Consider the following 15105-nt stretch of genomic DNA (forward strand, 5'->3'; position numbering starts at 1 on the left):
TTATTTTTATTTATATAAGACTAAAAGCTGTAAGTGAACTGCTTTTTTAATATGAGAAAATACGATTGAAGATATAACAGTGTGAACATATTTCCGCTCGTACATCCGAAAAATGTATGACGAAAAATTGAGAGGAATTTTATGTCCTCCGAAATAAATGTCAACGCTATTATCATTTGTCTCAATTACATACAGAATCCGTGTAAAATAGTGAGCATTGGAGAAAAAACTTAATATAACACATTTTCTGAAGTGAAACGAAGATTAATGGGGGCATGTTAAACCTAGGTACCTTTTCTGGAACTACAGTTATTCTATATGTATGTGGTCTAAGAATGAGGTTTGTTAGGAATACTTTATGTTCCTGGGAGACGTTTTTGTCTAAAGTAAATAGGTTAGTAGAGTTATGGAGAGTGAAAAAAATGTGTTTGTATTATTTGCATATTGGCATTTATTTACTTGATAATGATCAAAACGATATTGTAAACTATTGGCATTTTTTCAAATGCTTATCTTCGAAAATTATTTCAATAGCATTATTTACCTTTAAGTAGTATTAGAAAAGGTAAATAACGTCTTTTATTTTACCCGAGAATTTAAACACAGGTTGTAAAAAAAGCCATTAAATATATTAAATTACACCACATCACCAACTTGCTGTATATTACAGCCTTTCATATTACAAAAGCAATATAAGAGTATCTTCAAACATAGCTACAAGTTCCCATATTTAAATAATTAATCATAAAATGCGGACACAACGCGCGGTTTTTATCATATTTCCATTAAAAACCCTTTGAACCAATAATAGAAACGCGTGGTCTATAAGTGGGCGAAGATTGCACTCTATAAGAGACATCAGCGCAATATTTTCTAGAAAATATCTCTTTGAAACTGTAAGACTTCCTCTTTATTGCAATATCTATTTTTAAAATAGATTCTTGACGTTAAAAAGCTGCAATTTATAAGTAATTACAGAAATATAACAGATTTCCACGTAAATTATGTTGACTCTACTATAATAGTTATATAATAATTGTAAATAAAGAAACAAGAATAGTAAAATCCATCTCAAATGGAAGCCAAATGGATGTGAATAAAAAAAACTGCGTATCATAATAACTTTCATATCACTAAATCACCGAATGAACGAAAAACTACACCACAATGTAACTACAAAACTATAATCCTTTACATCTTCACACGAACTTCAAACTCAACGAAAAGAAACGAAATTTCACATAAAACGTGTTCCCTTAAAATATCTTACTTTCAATCAAAGCTCTATCTCATCGAACAAAATACACCAGTTCTTCTCATCACACTAATAGAAGGATCTTCGTAAAGTACTCCCCGAAAGCCTCTATCAAACCTTACAAACACACACATACAAAACACGCTTTATAACGATGACCATCCAAAACGCAAGTCTCAATCTTGCACCATGAATCGCAGTATAAGTTTTTACCCGACTGTGTCAAAGAGGGTTATGTTTTTCGTTCAGCTACTTGACTATTTTCCAGTAGGACGCGGTCCTAGCAGATGACGACTAATAACATTTTGTTGACAACCTACCACCGTGCGACAAGGATGGCACTCTTGGGTATTTTATAGAGCTGATAATACCTCCTATGATATTCTGAAACTTATCATTTTCATGTAAATGTCACTTCATAATTCGGATTTCAATAGAATTTTACTGGGTGTACCATTAAAGTTGCACTATTCATTGTACTTTCTTAGCATTTTAGTTATCCTGTTATGAAACTATAAGTTGCAAAACGAACAAATACATAATTTCGTGCCATTTTCATGGAAATCTGTTGTATTTTCGTACGATATAGCTGCGTACCTGTATATTTATGATTCACAAGTGAGTAAATCTTTGATTGGAATTTTAAACATAAGACCGAGCTTGTATGGAAAGTTTACACGCTCTATATAGACACATTTTGATTTGGTTCATTAATAGAAGTGGTATTATCATCTCTATAACTTGCCGCCCACCGCCATCACGTTTGGGGTTGAACGCGTCAGTATAAGGGCTGGCGCGGCGCCGCAACGCTCAATCGCGTCCCAACCCGCGACCCGAACGCTCGGGCGCTATACATCTCCCGTCAACTACGACCGCGCGCGTATGTATCATCAAAGTTTACCACATTAAAATTCAATCTACAAAGTTTAATTGCAAAAGTTCCATTTTAATTCCGTTCAAGGTTTATTTCTTTTTTATCAAAGGTGCGTAAGTGTTCGTATTTTGTGTGTGGCGAGCTCGGTGAGTCGAAGTTTGAGTTGCGAAGTGGGTTTGGACATACTGATTTCTATTTTTCAAATTCTTCATGTAAGTCTGTAATTTCGACGGCTATGTGATTCTTCATTCGTATTCATCTCCAGGCTTCAGGATAATTGGACGAAGCTTCGAGCCTTTTATATTGTCCTCTAAGATTACCTTCTCCGCAATGTTTATAAAATGTTTTCTGATTTCCATTGTCAGGCGTGATATGTAAATAGGGGGAAATTCAAATTGAACGTTCATTTTCGAATTCATGCATTTGTATGAGGCTTTTTTCCTTCAGTAATTGTTTTTTCGCGATCGTTTTCGATTGAACGTTTACGTAAGCCGTTAGGGCGTTAATTATTTTATACGCTTCGACTAATTAAGGGAATGGATCTAATTTTACTGTGGGGACTTTTTATTCCTCTGCGTCGGTCGTGAAAGAATTGAATTAATTACTATTACATAGCAGTTTTATTTGCCTATGTTTGTTTTGTTCGTGGAGGACACAATAACGAGAATGACTAGAGTAAAAAGAGAGTATTTTCACCAAAGCTTTGGATATGTTTTGTAAAGTCATGTTCAATGTTTTCGTTCCATTACTACGTATTTGCTCACAAAATTATACCCTTTATGTTCTTAGTGTTTGAATTACATAAGATTGTGTAGATGAAGAATAGAGTATGTTATTAAGAAGCTATATAGACTTGTTACGTTTCGCTTTTGGCAACAAGTTGGCTTTCTGGGTGGTGCCAAGTGTCATGTACGGTGTCGTCGTGGAAATTGCTTTTGATCTTGTATAAAACAATAGTTATTGTGAAGTTCTGGCTTATTTGGCCAATTTATATGCTGTTATGTCTGCCATAGAACTCATGAAATGTTATTTTCATGAAACGGTAGTAAAAATAGTTAAATATGATATCTTTCTCGGTATTTCGTATATATTATTATTTATATTTGAAGCACAATTACTACAATTGATTGAGTTCCGACACCAAATAGTTTTTCGACGTATTATACTCGTATTACATGTTCTCGGAATTGTGTTTTATCAAAAATGTAATACAGCATTATTCAGGTTTATGTTTATTACAGTACGTATTTCAAACACCACACTCTCAATTAATAGATTTTTTTTATCAATTTATATCAAAAAGATTTTTTTGTTTTGCCATTTTACGAAATGAAATATCATTATGTAGTAAATTTCAGGGCTCCTAAATTATATTCCTATATTTTTTGTATCAAATCGCGTTGGATTTTTGGATTTATTTCCGTACATTTGTAAAGATTAATTGTAGTACACCTACCACAAAATTGTTATTTAACCCAATGGTTGACTGGCAGAGAATGTCTTGATGCATTAAGTCCGCCTATGTACCACTACTGTTCATGAAGTTTAAATAAATAAATAAATAAGATTACGTAGAGATAGCGCGCAAGAGGGCGAATACATATCTATTATATATACATTCGGCCAAAGCGCGAATGTTAAACGAGTCTTACCACGGAATATAAATCATGCGTTTAAACAGTAACTATGATAAACACCCTGCCAGATGTTTGTTATAGCTGTTAGGGGTTTGTAGAAACTTCCTAACATGTATTTGATATATTTTTAGATTAATCGTTATTGTTTTACATCATATCGGAGGCACTCGGTTATCCCTAAAAAAACATACACTTTAAACCTTTCTTCGGTAGCTCTATCTTTTAGTTAAAATCGCATGAAAATCCCTTGAGTAGGATTTGAGTTTATCGCAAAAAGATACAGGATTGGGACTTTCTTATAATATCTAGTGATGATTTAGCACTGAGTTACTGATAATAAAGTCGAAAAACTTATGAGGCGACGAGTAACTTTTGTACGTAAATGTTTAATCGTCTATGAAAGAGCAGAATAGAAAGTTGTAGTTTAATTTCAAGGTTTAATTTAGTTAGTTTTATTTAATTTCAATTTACCTACATATACTTTAATAAGTCTTCTCGAGATAATAAGTAGAGGTTTATAAAAGGCATTTAAATCATACATTTTTCTTGCTTAAACTACTTTAAATAAAAAGTACTTTGAGGATGTCAGTTTGATTATGGGATTTTATTTTTATTTTGATTTTTGATTATGGGATTTGAATATGGGATGTCAGTTTTAGTACAGGACTTAACAAACAACCTCTTGAACATTTTTCCTATATCCAGCGATCACTGATACCTGCCTATAATTTAATTTAGCTAATTAAATTCCAATTAATCAGCGACTTAATCTACAGAATACGCCTTGTCTCTATGGGCTTAACTTTCCTTAATTGCGGATTGGAAAGATATACATAGATAAGCCGATTTTTATTGACCTTTGAACAAAGGAATCAGTTTCAATACGCCTACATAAAATTGACAAATATATAATATCTTCGGATTGCACCACAATAGTGCTGTTTTAGGAATATCTTCTCAATTTTCTTAACTTTTCTTAGGTAAGGTCTCGATAGATATATTCTAAGACCGTCGTTAATTCCAAATAATCACGAGAATTTGACTTTTAGGGTTATACTCACTATATTACGTTATACATACTTATGTGAAAAAAAGATTCAATTTTAATGCATCAACCAAAATAGACATGTACTTCTTTTGATTTAAGATATTAAAATCTTGTGCAGAAGATAGAGGTAAAACATACATCGAACAAACATAAATACACGCCCTTTTCCCTTAAGGGTAGGCAGAGCCAAGACAGATCGACAAAACAGTGGCTCAAAGGCCCAAATTATGAAAATATATTTCACTTTTAGTTCTAATAATCTAGTATCCTGCCATTATATTATTGATATTATTCAAAAGTCGATATTTTCTGTATAAGATACAAAACATAACAAAAGAAACCCAACCTCGGCGCTGACAGCTTGAAGAGTCAACTTGGAAAATTGATTGCCCTTAATTATTATTCTTGAAGCGTTTTGTCAGCGATGAGCTTGCTACCTATCTTTCATTTTGTTGAAACCTTGCTATGGGATATGATAACAGTGTTTTATGGTTCCGCTTAGAACCGAGTTTGCTGTCGATATTTTGTTCGATTAATAATTTTGATGCTATGTTAAATATTGTATGGTTAGTTAAGGTGTAACTAGTTTGGTGGAATTTTCTTCCTTCTTTTATTCTCAGTTGTCATCCCGGGGACAGTGTTAAAGAAAACAACTGGGAAAATACCGTTTTCCCAATATAATACGAACTATAAAAAAATATGGTTTAAGGACATCGAGGGTGGTTTAGAAACGACAGATTTAATATCTAGAGGTAATGATAGAAAAATATGCTACAAAAGAAAAGCTGATAAATAAGCTGGAAGTAATGTTCAAACATGTTTTAAGCGGTTTTTATTTTAACGGAATTTGTGGAGCATCATAAGGTCTTTATTAGGTATTTGGCAATTAGAAAGTTCGATTTCGTACAAACTATAGAAGAGGTACGATTACACTTTATGACCGTGTACTGTGCCAAAAATACAATGCTCATGGGTAGTTGTGATTGTTTTGTTAAGCCAAAACTTTATTGCGGTTTTAAAAAGCATTTTCTAGCCAAAAGCTTGAACTTTACAATCATAGGCGCGATTTTCTACTATTATCGACCATATCGCCAACCGATTGCGTATTAAAACCGGTCAGCGCCCCGAGCGTATTATTCATGAACTATTTTCTTCAGTCAATTTTAAATAAAATATTTTCGTATTGATATATGATTAAATTGATATATTTTATCAATTGCTTCTAGCAAGCGATTATAGTGTTAGAGGGTATAGTGTAATATAGTGAGTTAAAAAGCGCTTAAACCAAATCTAACAAAGCATTTGATTTTCATTTTCAACTTCAATCTATTTAAAGCATTTAACGAATAGGGTTAGTAAGGCTAGCATTATCATTGAATTTATTGACGGGTCGAGCATCAAACCCACTGCGCTAAGTGGATTAATGTATTAGCGATACTGCCGCTGAGCTAGTCCAATTGTAATGGCTTTGTACACTGAAATACGATGCTCTATTCGAGTTAAGTAACTGTTATAGAAAAGTTTTTGATAAATAGTTGTTTGAAATAAACTTTGCAATTTTATAATTTTCTATTTGTTATGAATAACAGTAAAATGTTTTGGAGTATAGTAGTTTTAGAAAGTCGATGCGATGTTGAATAAATGTTCAATACTCGAGCTTTTGGTATTACGAATAAGGTACATAACAGATCGTTTTAATCAAAGAACAACAATAAGTAAAAAAGAAACAGTCGAGACTTCAACCCTTAAAAATGACCCCGAAAAAATACATAGGTAACTATTGTGTTTTCAGTTAAAAAAATTACAATAGCTTATTGAAAATAAAGTTGCAAATATGTTTTTATATCCTTTATAATGTTTTAGTTCTAGTATCAGCCGCTTTCTAGAAAGTTTGATACTCAATATTAGATTAGAAAATGTCAGCAAGAACTTTTGAATAATAAAATAAGGACAAATAGAGGTTGTTGTTGACGTAACATTAACTCATTAATATTCTAACTATCTAACTTTGTATCCGTTATAATGATTGGGTTAATTTAAGTGTAATTATATTTATTTTTAGAACATCAAATGGTTGACATTAACCTCTATGATTTATGAATAATTAAGTTAAAGTAAGTTAATTACAGAGGAGTAAATGCCTTCTTTTATAGACTATGAAAAACCGATTAGACTAGACTATCGAGTACCGGGTAGATATTAAAATGTTGAACGAAAAACTGATCAGTACCCCAAGTGGTCAGCGTAAGAACTAATTACTTCAAAAAGTTATAAATGTCGAAGTATGAACTATGAATTGCGCTACAAATCTATTTTTTTTTAGCTAGGTTAAAGACAGAGACACGAAACATTCGTTTTAGTACTTTCGATTAGTAAAGAATTTTGGCAACTCTGGCAAGTTTATAAAAAATTCTTAAAGATTTTGTTTGTTTGCGAAAGCGGTGTAATTGAGAAGCGTACAAATCACAATCTATCCGTTGTTGAATTATTAAACATCTATGATTGGTATCTCTTTAATGTTGATCGCTCAAACCAATAAAGAATAATACAGCTTTACATACATTATTTAAATATTTAGCACTCCACGGCTAAACTTGCAGAAGCAATGAAAAATTAAACTACAATTTGTTTTACGCACCATACAACAATATCAGTAAAAATATCAAATAAAATTATTATCTACAGGCAAAACCAACCCGTGACAAACATCTCTAAGCCCCATTTATGATACAGCAAATATAAACTTTATGACCGATATAAAAGAGCTTAAAATTCTAAAACATAGTATACAGTTTATTTAAAAAATGGCCGTCGGAAATATCGTATCGATGTTTTGAGAAGGCTTTTTTTAGGTTTTAGTTTTAAATGGATCTGTCGCTATTTTTGCGCCCTTTTTAGTCTGCGATAAAATGTTTTGACAAAATGAATAGGCTTTTCCGATAAGCTTGTTTTTTGGTTTATTTATAGAGTTTGTGATTTGATATTCAGTTATTTACTATACAAGCTATACTTACTAAGGTGCATGATAGCCGAGTGATATAATAGCCAGCTTTAGACACACTCTATATAGCGTTCTTAGGAGCGTACAGGATTACACGCGGGAAAGCCTGTGCTATCTTCGCTCGCGATTTTCTTCTCGCGCACTACTTATGAGCGTGGCGCGTGATCTTTCCTTTCCCCTTGCACGCACTTGTGTGTGAAGCTGGCTATTATCTCATTTCTAATATCATTATAAATGCGATACATCCGTCTGTCTAAAGGTGAAACCACAACACTGCGTTGCATCAACGCATCGCTAAGATTTGCGATGCTTCTCTAGGAATCCTCTATTGCTGTATGAAGGTGTTTTTGTGATGCGTCGTCCTCGCAATGTTGCAGCTTCACCCTATCTATCAGTCCTTCTGTCGCGATACCGCTAAACCGAATTTGATAAAGCACTTTAAAAAAATATTGTCAGAATAAATGATTTAATGTTAGCATGGATGAAATTATACGTAAATCAAACCGCGCGAGAAAAATAGTTTACTTCAACAGTAAATAAACTATCGTGAGTAAATCTCGAATGTCTGAGAGTTGTAGTTGTTTAAGGAATGCAAAGTCTCCAACCCGCACTTTTGCTTAGCGTAGGTCTTAAGTTTGTATCATAGCAAACAGTTGTATTGGCGTGTTGCCACGAAATAAGGCTTCAACTATCCGGTCTGAGTTAAAGTGAAGTTTTTGAGACAATATTAACGGGAAATTGTTGTGATCAATACCATCTTTTACGATCGGAAACTACTATGTAATATTCAGACGCCTTTTTCAAATAAGGGTAGACAGAGACTAAAGAATGCCACTTGGTTCGATCCCTACAAAATTTCCTTGGCTCATTCACATTCACACATCTTGTCATACGTGATCTAATATTACTATATTTTGTTTTTTTTTGACGTTTAGCCCATTCAACTTTGGTTATTCGTATATTCTGTTATTACATTCCGAACTGAACTAACTCTATCAATATTTGCTGGGATTTTAAAAGGACTTAGGAGTCTACTCACATGCTAAGAATCTCACACATGAGTGAGTTAACTACGGACCTTTATTTTCAATGGAAGTTTCACTCGGTGAATGTGTGAGTTTACTACTCATACATTTTAGAGGTGGTTGAATCACCTGATTAATAATAATTAACTTGAACATAACGTTTTATTTCTTATTATCATCAAATATCATTGCGACATATAAAAACATAATTTAACATAATAACAATAAAATAAATTGCACAGTCGGCTGCAAATTTGCTAACCTATGAGGCCGACATAGCCTTTTGTTGGCTAAAGGCCTTGACAATAAATTTGATTAAAAAAAAAAAAAAAAAATTGATTCTTACCTCGTTTGTATGTCACATAAACAAACAGTAAATATGATTACACACTATAATAAGACACTATAATTTATAATTATTTACACACTTCCGCAAACATAACCGCAAATAATAAGTGAATAGGTGCTAAAGTTTTATGATTCACCTACATTCAAAATATAAAAAGGTTTCTCGGATTACCCACTATACTGTAATTTATTACAGGAACATGTCGTTATTATTTTTTATACTTATTTAATTTTGGTATATACTTTCTATATGTATACTTGATGTTTCCATGTTATCTACTAAGTAAATAAATAATAATGAGACTTTTATTTTTAACAATATTTTTATTAAGTACTTGATTAAATTAAACTTAAATAATTAGCAAATTTGCAGCCGACTGTGCAATTTATTTTATTGTTATTATGTTAAATTATGTTTTTATATGTCGCAATGATATTTGATGATAATAAGAAATAAAACGTTATGTTCAAGTTAATTATTATTAATCAGGTGATTCAACCACCTCTAAAATGTATGAGTAGTAAACTCACACATTCACCGAGTGAAACTTCCATTGAAAATAAAGGTCCGTAGTTAACTCACTCATGTGTGAGATTCTTAGCATGTGAGTAGACTCCTAAGTCTTTAAAAGTCCTTATTCATTACAATCAGCTAGCAGACTATTAATAGATTACTTTGGTTAATTATGATAAATACAATTTAATATTAATTACAAATATAATAGTTTTCTTTACCATTTGTCTTACATAGATTATTGCCTCTTTCCACTGTTTCTATTTTTCTTTCTAAGCCCTCAACAATTAAAAATACAGAAAATAAACACCCCTACGTTACTAATAAATTTATGCTCACAACATAGCCTTAGGAAGTTCATAACAAAAAACTTTCTCGGGAAATCAGATTTCAAAAACCAATAAACACAGCATGTAAAGACAAACATGTTGGAAAGTTTTAAACTTTTGCTCAACAACAGCTAGCTAATTAACATGAAAATGAGCCGGCTTTGTCTGGAACCGTTGGAATAACAGAAGCAGTTTCATTGAACCTTGTTTTACGAAAGCAAAACTTTATCCCCATAGCCTCATTTAGATGGTACATTTGATTTTACATTTTTATTTCTTCGCTTTTGAATAAGTTCGTTTTAAGTTGGTCTGCGAGAAAGACCAGTGGAGCGATTTTATACCACTGTTAGACTAGTAGCTATCGAGAAATGTTGTTTCAAAAGTGATCAACGCTGCTACCATATTAAGCTTAGATTATTTTTCTAAGTAATTTCAAAATGATATGTCGCTTGTAGCTCAACATTACCAAATCATGCTATATAGGTAGTAGTAAATTTTTTGTTTTTGATAGTATAATTTTGACAAATATTTGACATTTAAATACATGGTGAAGAGTTAGGCAGAGGAGTATGAAAATAAAACCATTGTTTCATCTTGCTTTGCTTTACCTGCGAATCGGACCTCTGCACGATAGTCGCATACAATACTGCGCCATAAAGACTTGTCAAAAAAGTTGGTTCTAAAATACGCTAGGGGCTCAATATTCTATACAAAAATTCTCAAAATAGCGGTATCTCTGAAACAGAACGGTTGAATAAAACAAGTGCGACTTGTTTTCAAGCTGTCGAGGTTAGTGTGATGTCACTCAAACGAAAAACTGAATGCCATGTACGCTTCAAACTCGGTTTTGCCTTTCAAAAACGTGTTCAGGAATTTAGTCGTAGTCTGATAAAATACCAACTTGAATGTACTTCGAAAGAATGCTATATGGATGAAAAAAGCAACCTATGTTTTCCCATAGCTGGACAAAGCCACTTACAAGATGAGGCATAGGCCTTCAGTCAATCAACGCTGGTTAAGTGTGAACTGAGGACCTTATATTCATTCAAGAACTGATTAGAGAACTTTCAGGCATGCATGAACCTTCGTCGTGAATATAATAACACAATTATATGTATTATTATTTCGAATAAGTACATCAAAGCAAGCATTAAAGTTTAAATTACTCGCACTACTTCCGTTTAATTTAAATTTGAAAAAAAATAAGCATCACGAAAAAAGGCTCACCCATCAATAGGCAGTCCTACTCAAGAATAACTTTACTATATTCATTATCACTTTCTAGCTGGTGAAGTTAGAAGTGCAATTGGATAAAAACGTCTCGCCGTAATGATGATAAAATTTTTCATGTCGGTGCAATTGGCTCGCAATCTTTGAGGACTAACTTTCAACTATTTTATTGAAACTTTTTTCATTTTTATCTGAAAGAGAAAAACTTGTAAGATTCTTTTATACACGTTTTCAATTGACTGGTATTCTTTATGAAAGGAATGTTTTAATATTATTATATTTTAAACTATGATAGATTAAAGGTTGATCTTTTCTATTCTTTATTATTAAAATTAAATATAGATACCTAAAAATAAAGAAATAATCGTATTCATAAACTAAACATTTTTCTTTTCTTCATTATATTGTATTATAATAATAATTTAGTTAGATTCTATGGAACTAAAGTCAAACACGCGATAAAAATTCCACGCTATGGTATTGCTATCGATCTACTGTCAAACATTAGACAGAAATTCGATACTATCGACAAACACTCGACAGAAACTCGATACCACTTCACATTCAACGCCATGTAACATCCATGGAATAGAGTAAATAACATTGTCTGAAAACCCAATGTAAGCATTATCACACATCTGCAAAGGAAATGAGCCGAGATAGCCAGACAAGTGGGCAGGTGACGTCACAGGTGTGACGTAACAATGTTATAAGTGGACCGCTGCCCAATGCTATATTTAGCTGACTCTTTGTTTTATTCAGTTCGTGTATTATTTCCGTTTGCTTGGAAATACTTCGTATATTATTATAAACTACGTATTCAATACTGTTTGAGTTCGGAATGAATAGCAAGCCTATAATTTATGTTGGTTTCGTTTAATGTTGTGTTTTGCTCTGTAAAATATAGGGTATTTAACAGACGATTACAGGTTTTCGAATCGAATTTATTGCTCGGTTATATTATGGTCAATATTGTTAATGTTTAATATTCTCTTTTTTTAAGATTTTAATATATGTGTTGCATTGTGTGTTATAAATAAACTCATAACATTCATAAGGCTCAAAAGGCTTTTGATAGCGGTGAGTCGTTGCATTGATAGTTCTGTGATAGCAATTGGAAAAGCTACTCGTATTATCTAATCAATCTAAACCGAAGTATTACCATTGTGTATTTGAGTTTTCCTTTTTACCACCACATAGCCCCAAGTATCTGATTTATAGAATACGAACTTAACTACAGTATAAAAGAATAATTACTGGTGAAATGTACTACTATCTCAACAGGCGTAGTGTTACAAAAAAGGATGAGATATCTTTTGTCCTTTTCTTTCTCGTACGTTTATTATAGCTATCCTATTCTGACGCGAGTACAAATTAGCCTCGCCATGTTAAGTGCCAATGCTTTAATGTAAAGAGAATCAAATTATACAACGACCGCACTTTCTAGAGCCTTTCATGCGAAGGGCAGACATCTTTTATATTAGCTTTAGTTGGTGCGAGAATTTTAATTTTGAAACTGCCATTATTAAGTGAGTGATAGTGTCTGGTTAGTTTTAAATCTGTTATATGCATGTTTGACTAGTTCAAGTGAAGCAAGACTTTATCATCGCGGATTTTCGAATAATTAACTATTGTCTATACAATTGCGTCGGGCATTGTGTGTTCGATTCTCACACGAGACAATTATTTGTGTGATCTACAAATAATTGTTTTGGGTCTGGTTGTACTTTGTGTCCGTTGTCTGTATGTTTGTAATAGTCCCTGCGACACAAGAGCAATTTTTAGTGTGGGAGTAGTCTTTTAAAAAATAAATAAAAATAATTTCCGTACCTACTAAAGGGTTCCGTTTTTCAGGTCGGGCAGAATGATTGAGATGTTTCATTCACCATAGAAATATTTAAAGTAGCCTAGATTTTTTGTATCAAAAATGATAATATATTATGTTTGACATATTATTAACCAAATGCTGAACTTTTTAACAACAACATCGAAAATAAACTAGTTCAAGATAAAATTGGGCTGTAGCCAACATACTTCAAAGTAAAGGAACGGCACGTATGGTTTTTGGAAATAGGAAAATTGGTCACATCCAACGTAGAACCCAGAAGGCACTTTTGGTATACTGAAATAACAATCGCAAGACAGTCTTAAGCAAGGTTAATCTTATGTTATTCAAAATATACTCACGTACGTTTTTGAAAGAAATATACTTACTACCTATGTTGTTTGAGAATAGTTAATTTGATGGCAGGCTTATGATGAAAAAATATTGTAACGTTTCATAAAGCTTATTTTTGCGTATTTATTATTATTCTCTTTATTTATAATTCTTCTTAATTATTACATTTTTAAATATATATTTTCATTATAGTAAGAAAAATATAAAAAAAAAAACATATTTAAAAATATAAAAATTAGGTGGCCACCGGTATCGGGAACAGGGTCCAAAGTACCGGCGGTTAGGACTCCAGGGCGAGGAACCTCCTAACGATTCGTGCCGTGCCGAGAAGAACCGCCTTCTGCATCAGGCCCTTGACCCAGCTGCCCAACGCAAGCCTCCGAAGATGTTGGTCGAGACTCTTAGCTATAAGTCCGTTAACTGACACGACTATGGGGACAATAATCACGGAATCCACATCCCACATGTCGACAATCTCATGAGCCAGATCCAAATATTTAACTTCTTTGTCTTTTTCGGCCTTCACGAGATTCTCGTCATGCGGGACAGTGATGTCGACGATTACTGCGACACGCTCTGATCGGTCTACAACCACTATATCGGGTTTGTTCGCAATTATAGTGCGATCCGTGATTATAGACCGATCCCAGTACATGGTGATTGAGCCATTTTCAAGAACCGGCTCCGGAACATACCTGTAGTAAGGGACCTCGGTGACCACAAGATTATGCTTCAGAGCAAGTTGCTGGTGGATGATCCTGGCTACTTGGTTGTGTCTGTGCAAGTACTCTCCATTGGCAAGACGCGAACAGCCGGAAACTATATGTCTGAGGGACTCGCCAGGTTGATGACAAGCCCGGCACACGTCAATTGTGCCGTCCTTCATAATATATTTCCGGTAGTTGTTCGTCTTGACAACTTCGTCAGCAATTGCGCAGACAAACCCCTCGGTTTCTCCAAAGAGATCACCGAAGCGTAACCAGGCCACCGACGCCAGCAGGTCGACATCGGGTCCGTGAAGGGCCCGATAGTACCTGCCATGCAGCTCCTTGCTCCGCCACACATCGACGCGGTCCCCAACGTCCATCACCACAGGCCGTCGCCAGTTCTCGTTAGCCAAGGACAGAGGAGTGAGTCCTTTATCAACTGCAACCACATCTCGGTGCAACCCCACGTCAGTGCTGAGAAAATAATCTCGAAGACTGCACACCTCGCGGTTGTGGAGGGTTTTGGCATTCAAAAAACCTCGACCCCCACACTTCCGCGGAATGTACAGTCTCATCACCGATGATCGCGGGTGATGCATCCGATATGAGGTCAGCAGTGACCGGACTCTCCTATCCAGGGCGTCCAGCTCGGTCTGAGTCCACTTGAGTATGCCAAAGGAGTACATCAGAAGTGGAATGACCCAACCGTTGAAGGCACGAACCTTGTTACCACCCGACAAAAGACTATTAAGTACTTTTCTCAGGCGGCCAAAGAAACGTTCCCGCAACGATCGTTTCATTCCCACCTCATCGATGCCTAACGCCTGTGACATACCCAAGTATTTGTAGGTGTCGGCGGCAAGGAGCGGTCTGAGAGTAGTGTGATCCGAGAGTTGTAAACCCTCGGATGTCACCACCCTCCCCTGTTTTACATGCATGACCGCACACTTGTCTACAC

At 34.2% G+C, this 15105-nt stretch overlaps 1 protein-coding gene across 3 annotated transcripts in view; it reads left to right on the plus strand.

The window, feature by feature from the left end:
* Positions 1–2033: 2033 nt before the first annotated feature.
* LOC142980488 (xibalbin-1-like) overlaps positions 2034–15105 on the plus strand; it is an 86061-nt gene continuing 72989 nt past the window's right edge. For 2 of the 3 annotated variants that reach the window (XM_076125907.1, XM_076125908.1), the window contains exon 1: positions 2049–2135. The gene's annotated coding sequence lies outside the window, so the exon portion shown is untranslated. Of the gene's footprint in view, positions 2136–15105 lie in introns of all 3 variants that reach the window. The other variant, XM_076125909.1, reaches the window with a different exon arrangement.

This window comes from Anticarsia gemmatalis, chromosome 18 (assembly GCF_050436995.1).
Source record: "Anticarsia gemmatalis isolate Benzon Research Colony breed Stoneville strain chromosome 18, ilAntGemm2 primary, whole genome shotgun sequence".
Taxonomy (NCBI): domain Eukaryota; kingdom Metazoa; phylum Arthropoda; class Insecta; order Lepidoptera; family Erebidae; genus Anticarsia; species Anticarsia gemmatalis.